The 27,586-nt window shown below is 41.7% G+C and overlaps 1 long non-coding RNA gene across 6 annotated transcripts in view; it reads left to right on the top strand.

Annotated features, from left to right (window-relative positions):
- LOC309378252 overlaps positions 1 to 27,586 on the top strand; it is a 66,287-nt gene that overhangs the window by 410 nt on the left and 38,291 nt on the right. For 4 of the 6 annotated variants that reach the window (XR_014171950.1, XR_014171951.1, XR_014171954.1 and 1 more), the window contains exons 1-3: positions 3 to 1,508; positions 4,085 to 4,257; positions 11,808 to 11,911. This is a non-coding gene — a long non-coding RNA (uncharacterized lncRNA). Of the gene's footprint in view, positions 1 to 2; positions 1,509 to 4,084; positions 4,258 to 11,807; positions 11,912 to 27,586 lie in introns of those variants that run through there. The other 2 variants (XR_014171952.1, XR_014171953.1) reach the window with 1 other exon arrangement.

The raw sequence follows: 27,586 nt of genomic DNA, 5'->3' as shown, positions 1-27,586 counted from the left end.
GTGGCTTTTTAAATATGCCTCACATGGTGTTGCTACAGGGCCAAACTGGAAAAAACCACTTATGACATAGAATTTAGCTATGTATCTTTTTTATTTTTATGTGTTTGTGTGTGGTGTTTTTACTGAGAAGGCAGCACACAGAGCAGGGACACTTATCACCTCATACTAAGTCCTAGGCCTCTTCTGTACTATACATTTAAGGGAATATTATAGCACTTTTAACAATGATGGCTTCCCACAAAGAATCCTGTGGTTTATTAAGGGGGCTGAGAGTTGTTAGGAGACAGTTTTCCCCCTCACAAAGCAACCCTTGCCAGAGTGCTTTAATAATCAACCCCTCTTCACTGGGAACTCTGGAAATTTTAGCTCTGAGACTGGGATAGAGATCTCCAAACAACTTTCAGCACCTTTAACTAACTACATTTCAAAGGATACTTTGGGATAAGCCATGACTGTTTAAAGTGCCCTGCCTCTTGGATCCTGCAGCAGAGCAGCAGCTGCAGACTGAGAACTGCCATTTTGATATGCTGGAATTGTGGGCCAGCAGAACTCTGGCCCATCAATTTATTATCTGCCCTTTACCATAAGCAGTGTTAGAAACTGAAATATGAAAGTTAGGAGCTAAATGGCACCTTAAACCTAGGTTATGGACGCAACAAGAGAATGTCTAGGCATGCTTTTTTATAATAAGAATACAAAGCTGAAAATGAATGAACTGTAGCCCAAATATTATGTTCATTTTTCACATGGTCTAGTGCTTCCTCTGCCCACCCCCCAAATATTCTTAAGAGGGTCTCTTCTCCAGTCTTCAGAGAGCGGCTGGAAGTGTGGAAGCAGAAAAGGGTCCTCCTTTCCTTCCACTCTGCAGTTTTAATCTGAAATCTCAGGTGCCCGGAGATTAGAAACTGCTCACGCTAATGAAATTTCCTGTCGCAAAATGCACCTAGAACAATGGGAGTTGACCATACAGTCCCACTGACCATAAGGTCCCAGGGCAGATTACAGCAATAAAATATTCAATTATAAACTAAATAAAACAGTTACAACTGCAAAATAAGGAAAGGGTAAAAACTATTGTTACAAGGTTCACCTTATGACGGCCTGATCCCTCTAATATAGTTGTCAGAGAACCGCTATTATTGTTGAATGGTCACCATCTGTTATGCTGATGGCATGTTAACATTAAAGTGAAGATTAAGAAATTGCAAAGTGGGCATATGCTGTACCTAAAACTGAGCTTGTTCCCCTTCAAATGAGAGACCTTCTATAAAACCTAACATTTGGAATGGGGAAAAACTATTCTAAAGTTAGAATACAATAGAAAACCTTTCTTTGTATGCAGATTTTTTTTAAAAAAACTTTTTTCTGCTGCTCCCCACTCCTCTTTGAGTAAGCTATTAAAGTGAATGGAAATAACTTTAGCAGTGTACCAGGAACCATCACATGCAGAAAGTCTGCAGGGAGAGGCCTGCATTATCAGCTGCATTGTGAAGAAAGCAGACTTGTAGGTAAGCAGCCATTAAAGTATCTTTCTTTTGGCAATCGCTGCAAATCCTTTCAGAATAAAATATGGGAATAAAAGCGCCCTTTCAAAAGCTCTGGTGCTCTTTTAGTTCCACAAAAGAGCCAGCATTGGTGGTGTTCTGCACCAATTGAGCATTATGTTATTTCTTAGATGCCCCCCCTTCTCTGTATTTTGAACATTTTAAATGTTCCCTTTAGGGAACTGTTAGCAACTGTTCAAGCCTTAGCATCTATTATCGTGCATTGATTGGTTATACCTATGTAGAATATCTAATCCTATTTAGACCAGATCTTGGAGACCTCTCACTGGCATTGTTTCTCTGCCACTCTGAGTTGCAACCTGGAGGGCCTGGCCTTGCATTGACTTTTTGCCACCTCTTTCATCTCAGCTAGATTCAACCATCTATTTAAGCCTTCTTAAAACTAACCATTTGATTATCTGCATTTAGAAGCTGCTTGCTGCTCAAGTTATCAATAGAGTTGATTTACATGAAAATATGGATTGGATGTGCGTTTTAGCTAAATGTGCAGACATATGGCCTAATGTGTGTTGAGGCGAGAACAGGTGCAGTGATTAGCGCAGTGGAGACTCTGAAACCCAGGGGTAAATGCACTCTCTCTTTAGATTCTCTCCAGGCTGCACCTCTCCATTGTCCTCCTCTGTGCTCTGCTTGAATGCTTTTGCCAGGCTGACATGTTTCCTCGAACTGTGATATGCCTCTTGCTTTCTGGACAGGGGGATGGATTTGTGCTTGTGTTATTGTGTGCGTGTAGAAACATCAGACTTCTGCTGAGAGTGGGATCTGAAGTTGAAACAGCAGTTCCAACTTCTTTCAGTCAGCTCTGGAAAGAAGGTGAACAGGGCAATGTGCCGCACAGTGGAACAATTGGGAGGCCAGGTGATTCAGCACCCTGGCATCTGTTTCAGCGATGCAAAGCTTTTCAGGCCTGGTGGCATGCATATAACATTTAGGGGCAATGAGGCCTGGCTACGGGATAGCTACAGGGGCTTGTGTGATTGCTTGTAGATGTGAGTGGTTTGGTGGCAAGACAGCGAGGAGAGGCTGACTCAGATGGCAGAAAAAGGAATTGGGTTGGATTCTTAGTCTAAACTGGAACAAGGATAGCTGGGTAAAAGGGTGGGGGGGGTGGAGGTTAGTCTGAAGGCCTAGATGGGGGCTAATGGGCCATATAACTCCCCAAATGGTGTCCTGGTGGGTTTGGCCTATTTGATCCTGCGTCGTGGGGGGAATCCTTTATCTTTGGATCGACCAGCAATCGGGTTAGTTGGTTCAGGATCCATACCCAATGCCTATGCCAAAGCCTACTGGCATCTATAATCAATAAAGTTGTGGCCATTTTGATCCCAAGTTGTTGCGCAATGTCTTTAGTGCTGCTTTCACACCCTTTGCCCCTGGTAAGCCCTGCACCTGGGTCCTCAAGGTTGCTCATGAAGGAATGTGGCCTTTGGGCAGAAAAAGAGTCCTCGCCCCCATGTAGAACAATCTGAGCTCCTTAGAGGAGGACTGAGATATATAATATCTACCAGCACCAATGATAGATTGAATTCCTACACCCTCACCCCTGGATTTTACAGGCGAGTGTAGTCACACAGAAAGTAAACCTGTTAGAGCAGGCTGAGCTAGAGATCTATATTAGTAGTGAAACCTGTACCTTTTATTTTGCTGTATTGCTATGCTAACCTAGTCCACACATTAAGAATGGAAGCAAGGGGTTAGAATAACTGATGACTTATAGCTTTCCTAGCTTTGATTTAATTTATTTAAGAGATTTCCTACCCGCCCTGCACCATAAGGTTCCAGCAATATGATTGTACAAAGGAAGGGACATTTCTCTGGGATGCAAATATGCTTAGGTAAAAAGTAAAAAGATAGGGTGAAACAGAACAACAGGTTTGTTTTAAAATGGCAGTTGTTTTGGAGCTTTCTAATGAAAGAAAGAGAAGGGAAGTATGTGAAAAATGAAACCAACCATTTTGTGTGAAAACTCTGTGGCAAGTTCAAACAAAACTGGCCTTCGCAAAGGGTGGCAGGGACCTCATTAACACATTTGTCTCAGACCTCGAAAAAAAACCCTTAAGACAGCCTTAGAACTGCTGTTCATTTTGAAATAGTCACTTACGTAACGAAAGCAAGCAGATACACACTTCATTATCTTCTTGCTGATTTGGAGCAGCAGGTGGCTTAGGCTCGCTGTGGAGTAGCAATTTTTATATTGCTCCTCAGCAAATAACTTGGCATTAAGAGTTTTATGCTGCACCGAGGAGTAACATTAGCATTAGCATTAATGAATGCTAATAGGGCACTTTGCCCTGAGAAAACTGCCTATTTGCATTCATGTAGCCAAGTACAAGGTCAGTGCACATAATGTCCAGGATTGTGACAGAAACTAGTAAATTAAAAGCTGAGCTAGAAACAGTTCTACACTTGTCTTTAAGTGCACTGCAGTCATGCAAAGTCAGAAAGAGAGAATCGTCTAGCCCTACTTGCGGGCACAATATATACATATATATCTCTTTACCTTCCTTTTTTTCTTTTAGGTCACAGTCCTAGCGTATTGTAACATTTTGAGGTGGATTTCCTAGCTCTCCAGATGGAATTGAAATATTAGCTACCCACATTTACAGAAGTGTGAGAGACACCAGATCATATGCTCAGATCATTCAATTTCTCTTAAGGCAGAGAATACAGCCTTGGCTGCAATATCCATCAGGTATATGCACTCACCTGTGATTAACCTTACTTGGCCATTAAATGTCACAATTCTTGAGTACACATGAAGCTGAAAGAATATACATTTGTCAGTAAAAAGGTGACTGAATGAAAGACGTGAAATGACATTTTTCGTGGGGGTGGGAGTTGTATCTTGACTGTGAAGGAAAATTGCTTTTTCTGTAAATCTTAGGCCTAACGGAATAAAACACACATTTCTTTCCAGTTGGGAAGCCATTCTCATCGACATAATGAAGGCATTGTAAAGCTGTGACTTTTTGCAAACTCTGAGAGAAAACCAATCTGCAATCTTGACAGATATGATCTTTTCCAAGATGCGCTATTCATTTACAGCAGCAGGAGACCTCAGTTAATTTACGAGGGGGACAGCAGACAGTGAACTCTCCAGCTCAGCCTAGGTGGCAATGTCCCAGTATGAATTTATGTACTGGTTATTTATTTATTTTTTAAAAAAAGATTTATATTAAGCTTTTCTTTCATTCCAAGAGTACATTAAAATTCTAATGGAAAGCCATTTGTATGCATTTGTTGGGTTGCTATTTATTGCCTAGCAAAGAAAAAGGAAAGGAGTTGGGGGGAAGGGAAGCTCCAAAAGTTTGCAAACAGTAAAGTTTTAAAGATGGAAACTAGTATAGAAGATGCAGGGGTAGGAAGTGAGAATCTAGCAGGAAAATATCTGCTGTGACCTGCTGAAATGGTCATCATGCTGTGAGTAATAGTTTGGAAGTGCTGTCCCCAGAGCCTGAGCAACAGTAGCCAATGCCATTTTAGGCAGCTGCTATCAGAGTGATTTCCATTCTGCCATAAAGTGACAGAAATGGCCTAGTCTAAAGGCTCACTCACACATTAAAGTTTGTTACACACTGAGTGCAATTTCAAGGAATGACCTCCACGTGTGAATGAGTCATCATCACACATTTATTCATTACGTTTATATCCAGCCTTTCAGCCAACTGGGCATTGCACTAAATAGACCCAGATCTGCTTAGCTTCCATAAGGTTATTACATCATTTGTCTTCGCTTCAGGCCATGCCCTGGACAGTAGCACAAATAGTACTTCCATTTAATACTTTTCAGTGGGATCATCAAGTGGTGATAAGAAATTGTGTACCTGTGAAACAATCCTAAGTGCCAAGGAACAAAATTTCTATCTTTCCCAAACATGATTGACATATGTTTGCAACAGGAGCATGAAATCTGATTTTAAGAAACTGTATTAAATTAAAGTAATTTGTTTTGATTTGTAATAATTTTTTTGGGGGGGGGATTATTTAAAAAATCAGCAGGATTCAGGCATGTGTGGATTGTGGCCTTCACATTTTACAATCCGGATAGTACTCATCTTCATAGCAACTCTATTAAATTTGTGATTCTTATTTTCCCATTTAGCCCTTGGAAAATGGAAGGCTTTGTCATGTGTTATAGTTTCAAGGAATATATTGTTATGCACTTGGTGTCGGGGGAAGTAGGCTGTATGCAGAGACCCTCCTAATCCCTGGATCCAGCAAGTGTTATATTTTAAGGCAGGCTAGCTTCCTGTTGAGGTGGTCGCCTGGGCGATGGGCCATTAAGGGAACCAAGGAAGTGGATCTGTGTGACATGGCAAATGGAAGGACAAAAGGCCAGAGTAGAGAGTTGGGTGAGGTGAGCCAGAAACTGGAAGAAAAAGCAGCAAGCTGGAAAGAGTGTCAAAGCAGCGTTTGATTTCGGCTGTGGGACCCCTGGAATCTCAGACTGCTTGAAGATTGGAGTGGTGTGCAACACTATGCTATAGATTTGCCTTCTATAAGTGTTGGCATTCAAAACTCATATGCATAGTGGTTGGTTGTGGCTTTTTATCCTTATGTATATATACTGTAATGGAAATGGTGTTGGAAGCTGAGATGGATATTAGATCCTTCCCTAGGTTTGTTTCCATGATGTGTACAAAGTGGAAAAAAGAAACAAATATACTTTAATCATTACATTTAAAGAGGTATATGTTGTAGCTTAGCAACATTTTGACAAACATAATATGCACACCACTAGCTTAGGTGGGTTTTTTTTTAAAAAAGGTCAGACAAATTCATGTTTAGGTTTTACAAAGATATATTAGCTGTCAAACCTCCATATGCAGAGACAGTATCTCAATACCATTTGCTTGAGACCAACAGGGACACCATTATCTCCATGCCCCCTTCGTGATCTCCTGGTGTTGACTTTTTCTGTGGTTTTGGAAACTGACCTGGTGATGCAGTGTCCGGGCTGTTGCTTGATTTTATGGCAAATGAAAATTCTAATTTCTGAGACACTGAGAGCTGTGCTGTGTGATTCTTCATGAGATTTCTGGACCTTCCTTTGTTAAAAATCTCCCTTGATTAGATAGCTCAGCATCTTTGACCAAGAAGGAATTTGACTGAGCTTGAACTGTAGATCATGTTCATGTAGAACAGGCACTTCCAGCTCCCAAGAGACTGTGATCTACTCCCAGTATAAAAAAATTGGCAAGGATCTACCCATTGTCATTGGAGGGAGGAGGAGTATGCGTGGGGTGGGGATGGAAGGGAAGGATTGCACAGAATTGTTGAGCATTTTTGGGGAGGATTCACCCGAGTTGTTGAGCTTTTTGTATGTATACTTCCAAAATGGCCAAAAATGCCCAAAAAGCGTAACAACAACACATATGGTTTGCTTCCTTTTAATGATATCCCAAAATCAGCTGCCTGAGCCAGGCTGCTTTGTCTAATGGAAAGGTCAACCCATGATGCATTCAGGTTTCTCAGTACATAGATAGGATCCCTTTTAGGCTTCAAATCCCAAACAAACCATGCCTAGAAGTGGGTGGCTGGTTATACCTGTGGCATCATAGTCCCAGATTCAAACCCTGGCATCACAGTGACACCACAATGAAGCTATCTTTTAGGTAGGGCTGGTGAAGATTCCCCCACCCTGAACCATTAGAGAGCTGCTTCTTATATAAGAGGGCTTAGTGGTCTGACTCAATACAAGGCAGCTTTCTCTGTTCCTATGAATTACAAGTAAACATTAACAAAAACCTCAGAATGAAAATCATTCAATAAATGGGTGGGTTGTATTCAGAAATCCAGTATTTCTCACCAAGTGAGAAAATGGAATTTATTTTCATCCTTCAGTTTGGACTCCCTCAAGAATACATTTTACACACACACCCCACACCCAAACCACCACCAGTCACTCTAAGCTGTTAAAAAACCTTTGTGTTTCAACATAGTAGCCTCTCTTATTCTGCTGGTCCTTTTCTTTAGAAATGGCTTAGTAACAGGAAGGTTTGTATTTCTGTTTGTATTCTGAACATTATTTGACAGTAGAAAAAGTTAGAAAACAGATATTGGAGGGGGAGGAGGCAAGAAGAATGTGTGTACCGTGGTACCTCAGGTTAAGTACTTAATTCGTTCCGGAGGTCCGTTCTTAACCTGAAACTGTTCTTAACCTGAAGCACCACTTTAGCTAATGGGGCCTCCCGCTGCTGCTGCGCCGCCAGAGCACGATTTCTGTTCTCATCCTGAGGCAAAGTTCTTAACCTGAAGCACTATTTCTGGGTTAGCGGAGTCTGTAACCTGAAGCGTATGTAACCTGAAGCATATGTAACCTGAGGTACCACTGTATGTTCTTCAGGCAGATGTGTCTCTGTTGGCAACATGGATAAAAATCTCTCTGTTACTGCAGGGAACAGGAGATGGGAACTGGTTTATCCACTGTTGAGATGGAGAGATATAAAATATTTGATTAAAAGTATTGCTAATTATTATAGCTCTGCTATCCAACCATTTCCTTGTCAGTAATTTTGTTACACTTTAATAGTCAGTCAATGACTCTTTTCATTTGCTCTTGAGGCATTAGTGAGTCTGGCTCTGATAATGCGTTACCTAATCTTATCTATCTATCTATCTGGGATTTTTATGAAACCTGCACATAAAACCCTGGAAAGTGCTTAACTGTGTCTCTTCATAGATTAAAGCAATGTCCTTCGTCTTTCCTGTACCAATTTAAGTCAAGTGAGTGGCCTTGCTGCAATTTGGAATAGACTTGTGTGAAGTCCAGAAGTAATCCTCATGTAGGGTGTGCAAAATTGGACTTTTTGTACTTAAGGGAAGGACAAAAGACATAGGGGGGAAATCTTTTGAGTTTAGGCTTCTCAACATCTGAAGAAATTACAGTATGTTTTGGAGCATTTGCCCGTAATTTTCAAAACTAGGGAACATTGGGAGGGGGGGTGCTTGTTCACTTTTTAAATTTGTATGTGTACCATTGTGCAAAGTGTAGTAGTTAATATTGTCTCATCTGCTAGGAGGCTGTCATTAAAGACTTTTTCAAAGACAAGAGCTGGTCAAAAATGGGAAATCTTAACTTATTGGTGTGGTCTGGCGTCTATTTGGAGTGTTGCAGGCACAACGGAAGAGGCTGTGTGTTTGTCCAATAAAGACTCTTTTCTCTCCTGTAAACCACATTTGATGTGTATGCAAACAAAAAACAGGCCCCTCTGGATTTGAAAGTTCTTTTGCAGGATAGCAGTGGGTTGTTTCCAAACTGATACTCAGTCAGGATAATATTTTCTAGATGTAACGTGGAAAGCGTTTATTTAAGGGCTGGTGTGAAAGAATGTGTGTTTTAAACCTTTTACAAATGCTGTTACTGCCTTCAGGATGCAGTTTGCAAATCTAAGGCTGAAATCACACGTGCATTTTCAGGTGGTTTAATTATCTTTTCCCACATAAGTTAATTCATCTTATCACTGTTCAAGTTATGCATCCCCCTCTTTAAATGTCACAACCCCTCCAGCTAGTGCGTTCTGGCCCGTACTGCCCTGTAACTCTTTTCAGATGCAATTCCATCGTGACCTAATGGACCTCCTTACTGACAGTGTGAGAATAGATTTCTTTCTGAATTATTTGCCCACCAAGCCCACTGAAGTCACATCATCATCATCATCGTTTCTAATGAAACTGACAAAGTAAGGTGAAAGACCTGCCAATTTTACTTAATGATTTCCTTCCTTTCCCCTACACTCCCTCCCAGATCCTGGCGGAATTCTTGTCATTTGGTGTCTTGTGCATTTTGAAAATTAGAGCAGTATTATGTGCCCCAGTGATGGACCACATGAATCCCCTTCTGAAGAGAAAAACAACAACAAATCATGCTGGTGAAATAGATTAAGCTTCCTTTGACCTTGCCTCACCAGAGAGAGGACACAATGTTGATGGGGGACCCTCAACAGTTCCCAGGATTCTTTTGGGGGAAGCCATGACTGTTAAAGCAGTGTAAGAGTGCTTTAAATGTATGGTGTAGATTGTTAGTTAGTGGTTTTGCTGTGACAATCTCCTACATGTTTTCTGTTGCAGTCTGTGTGTCTTCTATTTCATTCTCATCTTTTACCCCCCACTCTTGTTTTATGCAAATTGTTTTCCATTCTGATGTGGACAGTAACTGTGAGCAGTAGGTTCTTCTCTCTCTAATTGGAAGAACTGGAAAAGAAGCAATTCTGTGGGGCGAAAAGCATGCTTTTGAAAGCTTAGTTGTTGATTCTGTCTTAGAAAGAGAGAGAATGAGTCAGGGTCACCTTTATGCTATCGCCATTGGCTTCTGTTCTGTGGAAGCATCTCTCTGCTAATGTGAATTATGCTTTCTGAGGGCCCTGGTTACTGGGAAGTATTTCCCACAGAGTGGTGCGCATAATGCTCAGTGCTTTATTTTAATTATTAAAATGCAATACTGCAAAATAATCATTACTGTATTGCTTCAGAAACACTTACCAAAGATGTGGTCCTGGCAAAGTAAGTTCCATTCACTCACTTTAATGGATGGTTGCTGTAACCGGGGGGGGGGGGATGGGGGCAGTGAGAGGAAGAGTTCAGGCCAAGCTGAGCTTTTGGTGGGAGGGCACAATATTGATTTGACTATTGATTCTGCACAGAACATTTTTGCTTTCTATTTTTCAGAACAAAATCCCCACCTTCCTCTTGACAGATCAGATGTCACTTTATTTTTCTTTACTTGAAATAATACCGAATGCAGGTTGTTGACAGCTTTAAGCTTTTGCACAGTCAGCATGACAGGGAGGAATGGCATAGACATGAGCAAAAGTCAAATGGTCTCCCAGGAGCTCCAACCCATTAAAGCAATTGCTGGGAGAGAAAATGAATGCTCAAAACATCTGCAGCTTCCCTTAGCTTCAGTTTACAGTCCGGTCTAAGAGTTTTGTTTTGAACCCTTATGCTTTATTAAGTGTCCCTAACCCATGTTGGGAACTAGGTTTGAATGTGGTAAGAAAATGCTTCCTGTTGCTCCAATCGAAACTACATTCTGTGCTCAGATCTGTACAACTTGTGCTCAGATCTGTACAAGTTGTGTCCCATCAAGTCTTGCACAGCAGTGCAGGAGCTCAGTGAACCTTCTGTTTTTGCTGTCTGCCTGCAACTTAAAAAATATGGTAGGACAGTGGTACCTCGGGTTACAGACGCTTCAGGTTACAGCCTCTGCTAACCCAAAAATAGTACCTCAGGTTAAGAACTTTGCTTCAGGATGAGAACAGAAATCGTGCTCCGGTGGTGTGGCAGCAGCAGAAGGCCCCATTAGCTAAAGTGGTACCTCAGGTTAAGAACAGTTTCACGTTAAGAACGGACCTCCAGAACGGGTTAAGAGTTTTTAACCGGAGGTACCACTATACATTTGCCACAAGCTAGTAGGCTGTATTCAAAGTGGGTTACAGGGGATCTTGCATAATCATCAATTCTTCAATGACAAATCTGATGTATGTGTCCCAGAATATGGAAAGGAGCACAATATAGCCATTGGTATGAGAATTACGGACATAGGGGGGAAGGAAATAGCCTCTGTGGCACTCTCAGAGGGAAAGGGAGATGCACAGGGCGAGTCACAGAAGGTTAGTGTCCCAAGGCCAGTGTTACCATGATGTAGAAATTTCTGTAGATCTGGGAAATGCCATTCTTGAAAATTAGCTGAAATGTTAACCTATGTGCAGAGTGCAGGATTCACTTGTCTGCAAGCAGTAGATCATAATAAAATATTATTGTGTTAAGTGTGGACCAGTGTTGTAGGTCACATCCCATAATCTATTGCTAAATGTTTTGTATGTAAGTTTCTGTATCTAATCTTGGCATAAAATGTGGCAGAACAGCCTCAGAAATGTGGAGGAGGCTGCACAATTCTGTGACCCCTTTCCCAATTGCTTCCATTTGCCATTATTTCTGCTGGTAACTTCTTTCACTCTTCAAATATGAGTCTACTCTGTACCATGTTGCTATAATCCATGGATAGTAAATTCTGAATGTTGAGGACTGTGTGGAATAATAAATGGCATCTAAAGAAATTGCACCAAGTATCTTGTAAATGTACTCCGTTTATAATATGATACTGTGCAAGAGGTTTGTGTGGACTATCTCTTTTTCAGCACTGTTTGAATGACTTGCTATGTTAGAAAGTAAGTGATAACCTCTTGAGCCATTTTTATTATTGACCAATATTATTTTTGATTGTTTATTTCATCTACATAGGAGCAAACTGATCTATACAATCTTCAAATGGTTAAATGAGCATACACCGTACCTTTGATGAAAGCGAATTGTGCAGCATGCCAGCTTGACAACATAATGAACAGGTAAGAAACCTGTTTGCATTATATATTTAGAATACAGTGGTGCCTCGCAAGACGAAATTAATCCGTTCCGTGAGGCTCTTCGTATAGCGGTTTTTTCGTCTTGCGAAGCAAGCCCATTGACAGCTTAGCGGATTAGCGCTACAGCTGTCAAGCGGCTTCCAGCGATCAGCTGTTAAGCGGCTTATCAGCGGAATAGCTGATAAGCGGCTTAGCGGCTTAGGAAAAGGGAGAAAAAAGCGGAAAAAAACCACGGGGGGATGCAAGATTTTTTTCGTCTTGTGAAGCAACCCCATAGGGGAATTCGTTTTACGAAGCGCCTCCAAAACGGAAAACCCTTTCGTCTAGCGGGTTTTTCGTCTTGCGAGGCGTTCGTCTTGCGGGGCACCACTGTATTGTCATTGTTAGCAGACATCACTTGTGAATAATTCATCTCCAATGATGAAACATATTTTGGAAGGTATTCCTGAGCAGCTACTTGTTCACTTTAAAGTAGCCTCTGTGTGGCCTTTTCTCCTGGGTTGCCACTTTTCTAAATGGGCAAAGGATGCATCTATTTAACAACTCTGTAATAGATAGAAACCACCAGATGACTTCTCTGCATCATGGAGATGCAGTGATGGGAAGAGGTTTACCTGTTGAGACCCACCTGTCATATAGCTGTTAAAGGCATGGGAAAGCCCGTGTCAGTTAAAAAGATAAGGAATGGTGCCAGTAGTTTTTAATTCATTGAACAAAGCATCACAGCTTCCCTCAAGATTGTGGGGGCATCCTGTTCACTGAGCACACAAAGTGTTTTGCACCTTGACATATGCAGTCCTTCAACCACATAGCTCATTTGCTGCTATTGTAATTGTTATGTGAATAATATTTGTGTCATAATATTACAGGTTACTCCCCTGCATACCTGCAGTTTGGTGTGTTTTTTATAAAAAATAATATTTGGAATGGATTCTTGTGCAAAGAATTAGAGAAGAGGAGTAGGGTTTATGCCCATAGCAATGTCTCACTAACCTATGAACCTGTATTTTTAAAAAATTAAAGAAATAGGAACATACATTTATTTGCTTCAAAAATACACTGCCCTAACAAGGTCCCCAAAGTGGATTACATAAAAGAAAATAAAGCCAAACAAAAAACTGAAACTAAAACATTAGAACCAAAATGGAACAGTTAAAATAACCTTCAGTCATATATTTAAAGGCACATGGACTGCTTTCACTGCCTGTCCAAATGCCATCAGGGATGAGGCTAGTCTCATAATGGCTCTCAGACTTATGCTTTCAAAAAGGAATTTACAGGATTTTTGCACAGAGGATAAATATTGGCTGAGGCATATGTGGACTGATCTACTAGACATGACATGTGTAACTAGTGTGTATATTTTAGGCCTGCTTGATTTTTATACTATATATATACACGACTGACCTCAGTACTAAACATAGGTAGATCAAATTCTGTAACCTGACTTTAAATAATGAATTCATGTTTCCTAGAAAAGTGATCTTACTATACCTGACCCCTGTAGGTCTTATTGGGAGATGATAAAAAAAGAAGACGAGTCTGTCATGAGTTTCAGCAGCTTTTTCTCCATGTACAGTTTCCCTATTCTGATTCTGCTTGTTGTGGAAGCTGAATAACGAAATGTAATTAAACTAATCCACATAACAGAGCAGTGTCTCCTTAGGTTTGAATAAAGAGGTTGTAAAAAGGCAGCTTTAGCCTTAAGTGTTCCTGCTCTTGCCTGTAGACCACAGGCGTTTTTCAGACTTTGTCCTCCCCACCAATCTGTGTTGGACAGAAGAACAACTGTTGCACACTAAGCTTTTCCATCTGAATGAAAAGGTCTCTCTGCCACTGATGTTTGTTTTGTATTGTTTTAAAATTTATCTTCAGTTATTTTTTGTATTATTTTAAAATTTATTTGCAGCTGTTTTTATTTTATGTCATGCTTTAGATCAGGGCTGAGAACCCTTTCGCCCTCTAGATGCTACCGGAGTACAACTCCCATCTTGCCTAGCCATTGGCTATTCTGGTTGGGGCTGATGGAAATTGGAATTCAACAACATCTGTAAGGCGAAAGTTTGCCCAGCCCTGCTTTAGATGTAGGTCCCTTCATGGGATGTGAAGCTCTAGAGAGAAGGAAAATAAGTCCAAAAGGAATGTATGAAACCACGAGAGAGAGAGAGAGAGAGAGAGAGAGAGAGAGAGAGAGAGAGAGAATGAGTTAATATACTTTCCCCTCCGATCCCTAGGAAAGCAATGCACAATGTGGAACATTCAAGGACTATTTGTGTTAAACTGTATCGATTGCTTTGTGAGTAAAAATACAGTTGACGCCAGCACCCCCCTCCTTTCCTCTGCCGCACTGGATCACTCCTCCTTGGAGTGTTCCCATGACAGTCATGGTTTGTGTTTTTATTAGTTCGATTTACTCAATAAATAAATGGAAAAAATAAAACAACATGATTATCAGGGAGTGAATAGCTACAACATTTGCAGACTCCAGCAATAAGCAACCTTTAGCTTAAGTGACCACTTAAATGTAACACTGATGATATTTCCAGGACAATTTTGCCTGACCTTTGCTTAGACCTTTCTCTGCTGTAAACATTGGGTCACAAAAAAATTGCTTGTCCTTGTTCTGCTGTATATAAGCTGCCCTAGAATACTCGGCTCCTTATAGGGATGTTGATACACTTAGCAATCTTTGCTTTATGTTTATATAGTAAAACCTATTTGTAGAGCCATAGTGTGACCTGCTGCTCTCCCATGGATGGTTAACTCAATAATCTAGGTGTCTGCAATTTCACACTTAATTTTAGTTTTGACATGTGGCATATAACTCAACACTCTTGGAGCAGAGGCCCTTCAAAACCCATGTTTGGCTCAATTTGTTAGCTATGAAAGAGTGATCCGGAAATGGAGTTTGTCATGCATGTCTGCTCACAAACAACAATACTTTCCTAAAGTATTGCACATACAGTGATACCTTGGTTTGCAACTTGGTTTGTTTTGGATTACAACCATGTCAAACCCTAAATTGTGTGTCCCCCTTTTTGGGATTACAACCCATTTATTTATTTTTTGGGATTACAACCCATTTTTTTTAGAGGCCCATTGGCAAAAGCGTACCTTGGGTTACAACCTGTTTTGGGTTACAACCGGACCTCTGGAACGGATTATGGTTGCAAACCAAGGCATCACTGTAGTACATAGGCTAGAACCACTCTTGTTGTGAGGATTCTTGTAAAATCCAGAAACTGCAGCAGCATGTCCATGCAGAAGGTCTTCGGTTCAATCCCTGGCTTTTCTGGGTAAACCCTGCCTGAAATCTTAGAGTGCTGCTGGCCAATCAGTGCAGCATAAATACTAAGTTTGAGATAAGGTACTAGATCCATGTATAAGATGAAAAGTAGGAAAGTGGAATGGAGAAGCTCCCAATTGGAGGGACATCCAGCAGTTGGTTAGTTGCCCTATCCTCCTGCAAAGGAGGAATAAACAAACCTGTATCCTGTATCCTGACTGGTACTACAGCTGTGACTATGGGGACCAGCCAGTCAGATTGTTTGGCAATGAACAGGAGTAGAGAGTGTGCTACTGGGATTGCCTCAGTGTACCACTAATACCCATATCCAAACTGCAGCTTGGATGGTGTACCTTTTTGGAATTTGCATGTGCTGAAGCCCCTGGGGTCTGAGGGTTGCCTGAGTTCACCAAGTCTTTGAAATATATCTCCTAACAATGTGCCCCACGACAGTGCTTATGTAGTCTCCCCATTCTTCAGTTCCGCAAATCTGTCAGTGGCCAGGGGAGGGGGCACTAAGTGTCTGCTGGTTCAGGGTAGCAGAGTGGTGGACAGACCATGCACTCTACTGCAGATAAAGCTCTGTGCTTGCATCACAAATTTGACAGAGTACCTTTTGGTGCAGGCCTCCTTCAGGTCAAAGCCCTCTTGCCTCTGTTCTAGACAGGGCCAAAGAGCCTATTAAAACTCAATGAAATAACTAATAAAAGGACAGAGCCAGGGTGACTAATTGGATTTACTGCACTTAGTTCAATTGCATTTTGTGTTTTAAATCCGAAGCTATTAAAAAATCCCTTAAACTTTCATCATTCTGCCTATCAGCTTGCTGGAAAAAGAAAAAGAAGTCCTTCCTTTGAGTTTTCTGCACGCTCCTAATCAGAATGTGCCATGTGAGATGCACCCAGTTGCGTTTGAGCAGCATGCTAAAGCTGCACTTTAATCAGTGGTTGATGCTGTTTTCCCCTTTGAAGATCAGCTTTTTCTCCCACTCTGGAGGAGTCAACACAAATCAGAAACTTCACACACGATTCCACTGAGTGGCAGGAATCAAACAACCATAGCCTGGAAAGGAGACTTGAGAGGCAGGCCTCAGTCCGAATGCCATTTGCCAAAAAGGGCGTGTGTGGAATACTCAAGCTTCAGGTGCTCTTGCTTCTGGATGCAAAATGTTGTTTTCAAGTGTCGCAGAGCTGTGATGATGGCCTATTTATTTAACAATTTTGTGCCACTTCATCACAGCTGCCTCTAAGCAGTGCATGGGGGACCCCAATACAATAAGACTAAAAACAAGTCAAAAATATAAAATCAGAATTCAGATTAAAAAGTATGCTGAAATAAAAAGTCTTCAGTGACTTCAAGATAGAGGGAGCCTGTCTATCTCAACTGGATGGAAGTTCCACAGAATTGGACCCACAAAACTGAACACACTGCTCCTTGTGGATACGATTCATGGATATGAACCAGGAGGGAAGCGCTAACAGTGACTTCCCTCAACACCTCAGTAATTAGGCATTAAGAGATCAGGCAGTCCCTGAGGTTTCCTGGACCCAAAGTCTTAAGGGCTTTGTAACATAATACTAGAACTTTAAACCTGGCCCAGCAGTATATGGGCAGCCAGTGCAAGCTTTTGGCCACTGGAGTGATGGTCTGTCTCCATCAACATTTTAGCTGTGGTGTTTTGCACCAGCTGGAACCTTGGACTAGGCTCAGGGGTAGCCCTGCATAGGTCATGTTGCAATAATTGAGCCTTGAGGTTACCAATCCATGAATCCCTGTGGCCAGACTATCCCTATACAAGAATGGCCATAACTGGAGTACAAGTCATAACTAATAGAAGTCATGGAGGCTGTCTGACCTTCGAATGGCAAAGCTGGATCCTCTTATTTCAGAAGGAGCCCAATCCAGAACAGGCAAATGGATAATTTCCTGGACGTGGGGCCCACTGGCCCACAGTGCCTCCATCTTCCCAAGGTTTATTGGCTCTCATCCTCTGCACCTCATCTCTGCACCCAGACATCAGTCCAGATCATGCACACCTTCTCCTAACACTGATGTTACGGAGAAATAGAGCTGTATCATCAGTGTATTTTTGACACTTTGCGCCAGTACTCTGAATGACCACATCCAATGGCTTCATATAGATAGTGACAAAGTTTTACCCTGTGGTGCACCACAGTGCAAAGACCATGGGGCTGAAACAGTTGTCCTTTGGAGTTGTCTGTAGTTGTCTGTAGGCAGTTGTCTGTAGGCAGGGGCAGAACCATGGTAGAATATTGTTCCTGTCCCACAGAGCAGTTCATGAGGCTACTATGATCGATAGTATCAAGAGCCACTGAATTATGGTAAAATCATGGTTGCAGAATGCCTTCTGGACCTTAAAGTTCTGAGATTCAAGAAAACAAATCTCTGGCTGGGTTTCCTATTCCTTTAAGAGGAGAAAAACTTACCAGGCCTGCATTTCCTGCTTTTGCCTGATCACTTGCCTTCCTGTCCTGTGTTTGATGTGGCATGAAATCAGCCTGTCCGCTGCCAGAAGTCCAAGCTTCATTAGAAAGTGGTGTTGCTAGATGAGAAAAGCTGGGAGTGAGACAGCAGTGCACAATTTCAGACCCTTTAAGTGTCCCTATTTTCCAGGGATGTCCTTGATTTAGAGAAGCCGTCCCGGTTTCTGATTTGATCTCAGAATGTCCTGCTTTTCCTTAGGACATCCCTATTTTCATTGGGGAAATGTTGGAGAGTATGGTAAGATGTCCCTGTTTTCACTGGAGAAATGTTGGAGGGTATGGAGTTATCCGACCCCTGAGCCATCTGAAGGCAATCCTGTATAGGGAAGTTTTTTTTAATGTTTCATGTTTTATTATCTTTTTATATATGTTGGAAGCTGCACAGAGTAGCTGGGGGCAACCCAGTAAGATGTGTGGGGTATAAATAGTAAAATTATCATTACGGAATGGGACGTCCCTGTTTTAATTGGAGAAATGTTGGAGGGCATGTAATTTTGATCAAGTCATCCTCAAAGCACTTGATTTTTTTTAGGCAAAGGCACCTGGGGCTTGTGAGGTGGATGCACTGACTTATAAATTAAATTTTGCACTGTAGGAGCCCTGTCCTCTTTTGCATCTGGGCATCCTGACTAGGTGTGATCTCCAGTGATTTTAAAAAGTTAAAAAAACAGGTTTTTGGGGATAGGGGTTAGATTGAGGAATTTGTGCTGGAGGAGAGCATACATGTATGGTTTCCCAATGGGGCAAAGAGTGGCTTTGGTGACATAATTTAGTTCAGGAAAACAACAGGAGAGAAAGGGTTATACTTGTTCCTCACATGCCTCTTCCCTTTAGCTGCTTTTCACTTAAAAAACAAAAATCACCACACAGGAAATCCTGATTGCAGATCTCCCACATCACATCCAGTTGTGTCCTAAAGCTCATAGCCAAGGGTGAAAGATTCCCACTTCATTGCAGTGGCGTAGCGTGGGTTGTCAGCACCCGGGGCAAGGCAAGTAATTTGCGCCCCCTAACCCGTGGATTTGCGCCCCCTAAGCCTAACCCCCAGATGTTGTGCCCGGTGCGGCTGGCCCCCCTGCACCCCCCACGCTACGCCACTGCTTCATTGTTTTTACAGAAACAAAACAAAAATCTTCAAGAAGGATATACAGGAGTGAGCAAGAGAAAGAAATTTGAAATGTTAGTTTGAACTCTAGTTTAGACACCAGGAAGCATTTCAGTGGAAAGACTTCTACTCTGTTGCTTACTCACGGTGCTATGACTGCTCATTCTGGTGGTTTCAGTGCACAGTTATGATTGTGTGTTACGTCTGGGTTGTGCACTTCAGGCTTGCTAGTCTGCCTTAACTGCAGCCTGTCAGCAAGGAATTTCCTTCTGTTGCTCAGCGGCTGTCACTGCAGGAGTGTTTACTTTAACCTATTTTGCTTGGTTTTGATGGTGAAAGAGCACAGGCTCCTGATAATCATTTTGAGCTCCTTCACTGTGAAAGCTAATTCAGACATCATGCCAGGTATCACAGGCAACACCTGTTTTACCTTGTGGTATTTCCTTCCTTCCTGATAATAGTCACACCTTTTCTTCTCTTTTTTACCTTATTGAGCATCTTTAGGTGGGACTTAGATAACTTGCAGGAACATGTGAGCTATTTCCTTCTAATTTAACAAGAAAGGGTCTTTTCCTTTCTGTGTAATACTTCCTAGGAATCGGAGTCAAGGGTTAAATCAGATTTCAGCAACCTTTTTCAGCCATGTGCCGGTCCACCGTCCCTCAGACCATGTGGTGGGCTGCACTATATTTTTTTGGGGGGGGTGAACGAATTCATATGCCCCACAGATAACCCAGAGATGCATTTTAAATAAAAGCACACATTCTACTCATGTAAAAACACCAGGCAGGCCCCACAAATAACCCAGAGATAATTTTAAATAAAAGAACACATTCTACTCATGTAAAAACACGCTGATTCCAGAACTGATTTCAGTTCGTTGGCTGGATTGAGAAGGTGATTGGACTGCATCCGGCCCACGGGCCTCAGGTTGCCTACCCCTGGGTTAAATGAAGGGCTGGGAAGTGCATAGGTCTGGGATAGGTCTGCAGCAGTAGAAAGTGAAGTCAGCAGGTTGTCAGGTCAGATGCTGCTCTCCTACCTACCCCAGATGTGCCCAGAAAGGTGGCCTCTCTTTGAGTGTGCTTTGAAAGAGTTCAACCACTGTGTTTCCTTCTGGCAAAATCAGAATAATGTTTCCAGTCCTGAAAAGGATGCTGTTTTTCTGGCTTATCCTGAAAAAAAAATCAAAACGATTGGTTACAGCAGTTCACTTCCAGAGCAGTAAGAAGTTCTAGAGAGGCAGCATTACCCAGGCTGCATTTCTTTTGGTGGAAAGAACACTGGAGACTTAAAATACTGCTTTATTTACAAGCAACATTCACACTCCAGTGAGGCAGGAGATCTGCTGTGCCGTATCAAGTCAAGAGAGAGAGAGAGAGAGAGAGAGAGAGAGAGAGAGAGAGAGAGACTCTCCCCTCCTTAGATAACTCCTTCCTATCTGTGTCTGTTTCAGATGTGTCTCAGATTGTTGTTTCTTCACACACATATGCCTCCTCTAAGCTGAGTAAAGGAGAACCCCCTTTCCTCAAGGTTTGATGGCTCTCATCTTTAAAACAATCAAACAATGTCTTTAGACGCTCAAGAGGACCATTTCATAACCTACTGATTAACTACCAACCAGCTAACCAATCTGGGCAATTGCTAATCTGCCTAACAAAGGAATGTCTGTCGGTTGTAACAAACGCTTAGTAGGGCCCCAGGTTGTGACCAGTGGGTTTAACTAAGTCCTACTCAGATGTCCTACATTATTTATGTTCTTACATTTATGTCACAGTTCATGCCTGGAACCCAAGGCAGTGTGTGTGTGGTGCATGTCAGATAATGTTCAAGCCACCCCCCACCCCTCTGAGGGATGACTTCCCTTTGCTCAGAGTCTCAAGTATTGGAAAAGAGCAGGCCTGTTATCCTCTTGAGCCTTCAGACCATACTCTGGGTTCAAGGTCAGTATATTTTTGGGTCTGCCAACTTTAGTGTGGACTCTCACAAGCTTTACCTGTTGTTCAACAAAGGGATGAGGTTGCTTTGTAAAAGATATCTGATTGAGGTTTTTGAGAATAAGCTTGGAGAAGTGTTGATTTAGGCTGCAATCCTCGATCCATGTAACTTAGTAGGAGTTTTTTTCTGCATGGGTGTATCCATGATTAAATTAATTATTAAAATTGGGTTTTAATCTGTACCATGCTGGTCCCAGATTGTAGTATATGTTTGATTTATTTACCTGGTACAAATGTTTCCTGGAGAAGATATGCTAGAACAGCCATGTAAGTCCAGACTTGCACATATTGATTAGTAATTATCCAGAGATGCATAATAAAGTCAAGTGGGACAACTTGAATTTAATTACGTGGCACCAAGCAGGTTTGCCTAAATGAGCAGTGCACAGTAGAGAGGGTGGCTTTTGATTGTTTAGTAAAACAAATTAAGAAACCTCAGAGCAGCTTATTCTTTGTATTGCTTTTTTTTTTGGCTAACCAGCAGGTAGGGGGCAGGTGTGTGTGTGTGTGTGTGTGCTGTTTTGGTTTTGTCTCAGGTAGCAGGTATTTTAACACTATCCCTGTTGCTAATTATTGCTTCAGTAAACAACAGCTGTTCAGATGCAGCTCAGCTTCTTTATCTGCTTTTAAAAAGATTTGACAGTGCTCAAACTGTAGACGGGTATTGCTGAAAGGGGAGAAAATGTTATAATCATTTCACTCCCCTACTGCTAGCGAGTTTTATGGGCCTTGTTATGGCAGGCATATTAATTGCTGGTGAGCTGACGTGAAGCAAATTAAACAGCTTTAGTGCTGTGCGTGTTTGCACACTTGGTTGGAAGCAGCTTAACAGCCGTCTTCTAGAAAGGTTGGTATGTTTAGACTTTAAATTGTTTCCCACATTAAGATGTTGAAATGCCATAAAAAAATAAAGCCTACAACACAATAGTGGTAATATGCTGTTAGCGATATTTCAAGGCAGCAGAAGTCAAAGGCAAAACATTGGTTTCTGGAGTGTTGTCCTAGTTCCACGAAACTGTGAGTTGAGTCACCCCAGCTGTTTGGTGTTCATTGCCAGGGGTCATCCAAGTAAGCATAGCTATCAGATAATGTTCAAGCCACCCCCACCCTCCTGAGGGATGGTTTTCCTTTGCTCAGAGTCTCCAGAAATGGAAGAGGCAAGGCAGGCAGAGCAGGCCTGCTGCTTGTTGCTCACCTGGGTGAGTTTGGTGAGCTGACTTAGCAGCACCTTCCATTCCTCCCAGAGCTACACTTTCATCTGTTCTTTTCTGAGTTCCTCCGGCCTCTTCGCTGCCTGGTGGGCTGCGTGCAGAACAGCTGAATAGGAGCCGTGGCTGTAGTTCACGAAGCAGTCAGAGGTGTTGGCGCTGGGGCCTGCCACACTCAGCTGACCAGAAAACAATTCTTGGCAGCAAGCTCCATTTTGATCTGCCAGGCGAGAGGAACCTTGTTTGACAAAGCTTCTGCTTGAGGTGAAAAGAAATCTTAAGGGAGTGATTTTTTTGTTTTGTTGTTGTTGCAAGGCCCAGGCATCAGTGAGCTGAAGCATGAAGCAGCAGTAATAGCCTTTATTTGTGAAACTCTGTGGGCAGTGCTAAGCTGTTAAAATGCAGGATAATTAGAATTCTTCAAACAATAGCAAAAGAAATGCAGACTCTGCTTAAATGGCACAAGGCATACTCTGCCCCCTTCCCCCAACCACTTTCTGAGTCTCTCCCAAACTTTTATCCTCCACTAGGGGGTGCTAGCGTCACATTTGTGGTAGAGCAAATGTGGAAGAACTGATGACTGGTTACCTATAAGGCCTTTTTATGGGTCTGAGCCCCATTTATGATTTGAGCAGGGGACATATTAACTGTGTAGCAATTTGCACGACCTACAGGGAGCACATGCAGCTTAACTGATGTTTAAAAGACAGGCTCCTTTTAAAGGTTTACCTGTCCCTCCTTATTCAGGTTGTTGACATCCCAACAAATTATTCAGGTTGAAAATCCCAATCCTGTTTTCAGGAGTACCGCAAGTGCTTAGTATCTTTGATCAAAGCAAGTTGCACTGGTTGCTCTCTTGTAGAGATGTGAACTGCAGGCTGCTCCCCAACCAGTTTGAGACTTTTCCCATTCATGCTCTCTGTTTACAAGGGAGAGAGGTGGGAGAATTGCCAAAAAGAATTTGCATTTTCAGGAAGCCTGCTGCTCCTGAAAGAGTTCTTCCTTTGAGCTGGAATTTTGGTTTTCAAGGACCCTTTAAAATCAACGTCTCTGAAGTCCTGTAATCAAAATCCAGAGGAAATTGCTTTTTTATTTTTTTATAAAGCTCTCTACTTATAAAAGTGCATTTGTAATGGACTTACAAATTCTTATATTACTTCTGGGCTCATAAACTGTGCTTAAATGACAGAAATGAAGAATGAATGGCCTTGGCTGAAGTGGGAGGTGGTGGAGCTGTTTTTGACTGCCAGCTTGTAATTTTAAGTTATGGATCGGCCAGAAAAAGTGCAGAATGTTGCTTCTGTATCTTTCTTAAAACAGATACACTGACTGGTACCCTAATAATAAACAAACTTATTGGGAAGCAATAAATTCAGGGGAATTTACTTCCAAATATAAGGGTGTTTAGGATTGCAGCTTTTGCAGGAGCTGATCGTAGCATTGGGCTGAGGTACCTTCACCCCCCCCCATAAAATATTTGAGGGGTCTGCCCCTCCCCCAAAGTTGATGGACATTGCCATTCAAATGGTGTGTGCCATGTCATGTGACTGATTGTGCGGGATGGGGCTTACCTGACCCCCCATATTTTATTCAAGTTGGTACCCCTGACGGTTGTAGAGATCCACAGTTCTTGCACTACACAGAGTCGGTTTGCACTCTGGCCTTTGTGAAATCTGGATCAAACTAGATGTGATGCTGGCAGATCTGTGTGCAAAAAGAGTTTTTGCCACTGAATCATTCAAGTGGCAGGTTGGGAGGCAATTTAAAAGTGTAGCACTTGGGGCAGGAGAAAGGATTTGGAATTGTCTGCTCTGCTTATGCTTTCCCTTGGGAGTCTACTTTTTACTAACTACTCCTTCCCTGGTCATATACACCCATCAGAAGACACATGGCTTTAAAATAGTTTCAGCTGGAAAAGCAGTAGTGGGGAAGAGCTCATCAGTAGAGGAGAGCACTGTGTTGGGTGGATGGGCGGGAATAACTGAAGATGGGTGACAAGGTATCTCAAGAGCTTCTGGACCTACTAGGAGCCCCCTTGAAATTACTCCTGGGTGTCTGTCTCAACACAAATGAGCCATTTGTATGGACCGGCTTATGTTGTCTTTCCCATAACACCATCAGAGATTTTCTGGAGGTGTAGCATGGAAAACATCCTGATTCTCATGGCAAGAACTGCACATGAATGCCCGGAAGGGGCCATTTAAAGCGATCTCTCCATGATAGCTATTCCACGTGCACAACATGAGTTTGCCCTGTCCTGTGAAGATTATTTGAACCGTCATATAGAATGCGATAATCTTTTAGCTATAAAATGCAACAGACAGATTCTGTCTCTGCTGTAGAATTTTCTGCAGTGGCTTTAAAACAAGCAACCCAGGGGAAGGCTCCCATTTTCTATTAAACCTGATAGGTTTTAGCGTAATTCCTGTGAAAAACCTATTGCTTTCATTGCCTTTTAAATTGTATGGGTACAATTTCAATGAGGGATAGAAACAACACATTCCCAGGGGGTCAAGTGTGAGTTTTCTGTTCCTAAGTGTCTCAGATTAATTAGATCCTGTAATTTCATCCCCTGGAACAATTTGCCGGTGCTAGTTAGAGGACGTATCCAGTAATAACGTTAAGGTAAAGGGTCCCAGTATTTGAATGAGTTTTGCTTCCTCAAAACTTGAGCTTTATTTTAGGAAAACCTGAAAGTTGTTGACATATGGCTGCCCTAAGCTACAAGGGAACAATGAGTCTCTTCAAACATTGTTCCATGCCAGCAAAATTAGGTAAAACAATTAAAGTTGATTTGGCACTCCTACGCACCCCCCACCCGACTTTTTGTGATAGGGAAAGTGAAGAGGAAATTTACTTAGAAGCGTGGGTTAACACTTGCTTGGTGCACATTTGTATAACCTCTCCAGGAACAAATCAGGATAAATGCTCAACAAACAGGTTATTTGGAAGTGACCTAGGAGCCACAGGCAAGCAAACCAACTTCCCCCTCTGTAGTAGCCTCAATAATAGCTTTATAATATTTTACCCTATCTTGGTCCCGAACGTATTAAGTTTGTTTTGTAGAAGCCATGGACTCTAAAATGCACCATTAGGTAATTGGTTAATTCTGAATCTATTTTTCCTCTTATGGAGGACCCCAGGAATTCCTATTCCTCCATGACATAATTTGAAGTCAAGTTATTTAATAGAAAAGTTTACTCAAAGTTATTAGTAACATGAAGAGACCCTCATACAAAAGTGGTGGTGGTGGTGGGACAGCGACTGAGCACTAGAAAGATGTTAGATACTGGCCTAAAAATGTTGGGGTCTTCCTAAAAAAGATCAACTTTTGGGGTCTGCTGGTTTTTACCTTTTGAAATATGCACATTTAAATTGGGGTTGCCATATCTCATTCCCTTCATTGGATGGGGCATGAGTGGTGATACCTGCCTGTTTGGTAGCAGCACCCCTATTCACGACATTTATTTATAGGAACAATTTCCATATTACCTTAACTACAGTAGTCCCTAAGTGGTTTATTAGGTTATAATACAAATAGGTCAAAACTACCTATAAAATAAAACTTCAGTTAAAAGGCCTGCTTGAATGGGAAAAGTTTTCCAGTAGGTAGTGGAAGTCATATAGAAAGGAGGCCTATCTGACCTCAACTGGAAGAGGGACTTCCATAAAATTGGAACCTCAGACTAAACACATGCCCCCTGGTGGATGTGAGCCATACATCCAAGCCATGGGGGATCACTAACCTTGAAGCTGGCCCAGTAGCATAGCAGCAGCCACCAGGGCATACTCCTGAGCGTTGGAGTTATGTGCTTTCCATTCTACATTTTGTAATTTAACAATAACTTTAAATCTCTATAAAATATATTCCTGTTTATACTTGCAAAAATGCAAATGCCACTACATCTACAGTTATGCAAATCTTCAGCAGATATTTTTCTCCTGCTCAGTAGTTTGAGAAATTTGGCACTAAAGCACTTGTAAAGTCAACAATGAAGGCCATCTTGAAAATCATAGCCTGCCTTCCCTACTACCAATGCCAAGATTTCACTAGTCTTCCATTCTTCAGCAATATAGAGTACAAAAGAGGCTTGCTTTTTTTTTTTAAAAAAAAAGTTTCCTTCTGTTGGCTAGACTTTTACATTTACAAGTGATGTTTATTTGTCAGGGTGCCAGTACATCAAACCTCCAGACAAAAGTTTGTGGGTTCTGATCAAATTTCTAGAACTTAAAAGCCAAAATAACTTTTAACACACTTTAGGGACTTGTTAAAACACTGGTGGTCCATGCAGTTCACAAACCATAGAGTCTATGCCATTGCTTCAGAGACCAAATACAGTTAATACTGTTCATTATTATTGATTCCAAATTCAGAGCAGGACACCCTAGGTGCTATGTAATTTGTCAAATGAAAGGGCTGGGTACATATGGCTGCAATCTAAAAAAGAGATTGAGGGGCCAATCTACGCATTTTGTCAAACATACGCTTGTTTGCAACTGGCCATCTTCTTATTTAATATGAATACCTGCAGTGGGTCTGGCTCTGGATCATAGTCATAGTCAATTTATTTTCTTTCCATCTCTTAAAGTTGTTTTCCTTAAAAGGGTTTTCAGTGTTAACAAGGGTACATATGATCTCTCTGTTTTCAATGCATCGAGTCCTTTCTACAGATCAGTTATGTTTGGTGTGAGACACAGTTGTCACAGACATTGTGAAGTGTGTGTGTGGGGGGGAGAAATAAGGGGGTAGTGATTTTCCATTCTTTGGCCTAGTGTATGTGCAGAGGTTTTGTGCCAGTGTTGTGAGGATAAGTTATTTATCTGTCTGTTTTTGTTGGCAGTGCAAGAGATTGGAGAGCCTAGAGTATGGTTGGTTGCATTTAGCTGATTGCAGTAAGTTTTGTTTGTGTGTATGAAGGGGGTGTGGGTTGTTGGGTTAAATTAGTCCTATTGATTTGTATGCTGTCAAGGGGTTTATTGGGCTGTGTATGTAATAAAGGCAAGCCATAGTCTATTTATTTATATACCACATTTCCCACAAATACATTTGTGCTCAACGTGTTTCATAGGATGTAAAAAATTCACAATAATAATACAAAATCATAATAAAATCACAGCATGGCATTAAAAAAAAAACAAACCTGTGTCATTTTCCTGATGAAAATCATGCCCAGAACTACTTGCCCTTGAAAATGCTATTGGCTGCAATAGTACTTGTAATTATTTTTTTAAAAATATAGTTTTCTTTTGCACAAATAGGTGAGATTGCTTTTTTTGTACCCCCCTCTTAGTGGAGAGGTCTGTAACCCAGGTCTTTATAACAGATATCTGATTGAGGTCTGGGATGATGGGAGTTACAGTCCAACAGGTAGAGAGCCACATATTCCCCACTGCAGACCTAAATGGATGTAGGCTAGGTTTGACAAGTGTTGCCGTGATGGGCATGCTTGCTTCATCGTTTACGAAGCACACAGTTCACCCTACCTCCAAGATACAGCTTCTCAGTACAGTGGTACATAAATGTGAGTTTTAATCTGGGTTTCTGGTAGAGCATCTA

Source organism: Podarcis melisellensis (assembly GCF_964234715.1).
Source record: "Podarcis melisellensis genome assembly, chromosome: 9".
NCBI classification, from domain to species: Eukaryota; Metazoa; Chordata; class Lepidosauria; order Squamata; family Lacertidae; genus Podarcis; species Podarcis melisellensis.
Note: the sequence above shows the minus strand (reverse complement) of the source record. Positions and strands in the feature narration are given on the sequence as shown.